Source organism: Etheostoma spectabile, chromosome 19 (genome assembly GCF_008692095.1).
Source record: "Etheostoma spectabile isolate EspeVRDwgs_2016 chromosome 19, UIUC_Espe_1.0, whole genome shotgun sequence".
NCBI lineage: Eukaryota > Metazoa > Chordata > Actinopteri > Perciformes > Percidae > Etheostoma > Etheostoma spectabile.
In genome coordinates this window covers 16,913,596-16,914,774 of record NC_045751.1, presented here as the reverse complement: position 1 = coordinate 16,914,774, position 1,179 = coordinate 16,913,596, and positions in this window count along the sequence as shown.

The window sequence follows — 1,179 nt, the reverse complement described above, 5'->3', positions numbered from 1 at the left end:
TTAATCAATTGGTGTAAGAAATAGCTCATATGAAAAGCTAAAACTCTCCCAAATGATGAAAAAACAATTATTTTAAATATTTACTATTAATTATTTAAACAAGACAAAGGTCAAAATTTGGCAGAACAAGTTTGTCGCCTATACATAAATGAACAAATTTACTACAAATACTAAAATATGTCAGCAAATTAAATAGTGCTGTGAGATTCAAATTTAATATCTGTATGACTTCCATGAGCTTGAAGGACTGCATCCATGCGGTGTGCAAGGATTCAATACATGTATTGATGAAGTCATCAGGAATAGTAGGAAAGCAATCTGTTGCCTCCCAGGTTCATCAATATTTTTGGTTTGGTCTCCATGCTTCCTCTTTCACCCTAACCACAATATGCTCCATGATGTTCATGTCTGGTGACTGGGCCGGCCAATCCTGAGATTTGATCTCTTCGCCTTGAGGAACTTTGAAGTGGAGATGGAAGTATGCGATGGAGCACCATCCTGCTGGAGAATTTGGCCTCTTTTGGTTGGGAATATAAGAGGTAGCTAAGATTTCTTGGTATTTGAGAATATTGATGTTGCCTTCCACCTCAAGATCTCTCGCACACCCCATACTGGATGGTACCCCAGACCATGATTTTTCCGCCACCAAACTCACTGTTTTCTGGGTGAATCTTGGATCCTTGGGGCCTCAGTAGGTCTCTGCAATAATGCGGCGACTGTGGGTAATTCAACAGAGATTCATCTGAAAAATCCTTTCTTCCACTTCTCCAGGTCCATCCTTTAGCAGGCTGTGGGCCTTGGCAAATGCCACACAGTTTTTCAATTGTCTTTTGTTTAGTGCTGGCTCTGGGCACTGATTCGACCATGGAGGCCATTTCAAGACAGAATCCGACAACCGTTCTGGTTGACACACGGGACTTCAGGGGACCAGGTCTGGTGGAGCTCTGCTGCAGTGGAAAATGGAATGGCTTGGATTTTCGAGCCAACAAACGGTCCTAGCGAGCGTTGTCTTGCGGGGTCTGCTGACCTGGGCTTCTCAAAAACATCTCCAGTGTCTTCAAATGTTTTTTTAATCCTCTGTACTTGACGCTGAGACACATTGAAGGTGTCTGCCACATCAGCAGTGGATTGGTCCCAGCCTCTGAAATCAAACCTTAGTCCAGGGTGAATCTTAGGCCT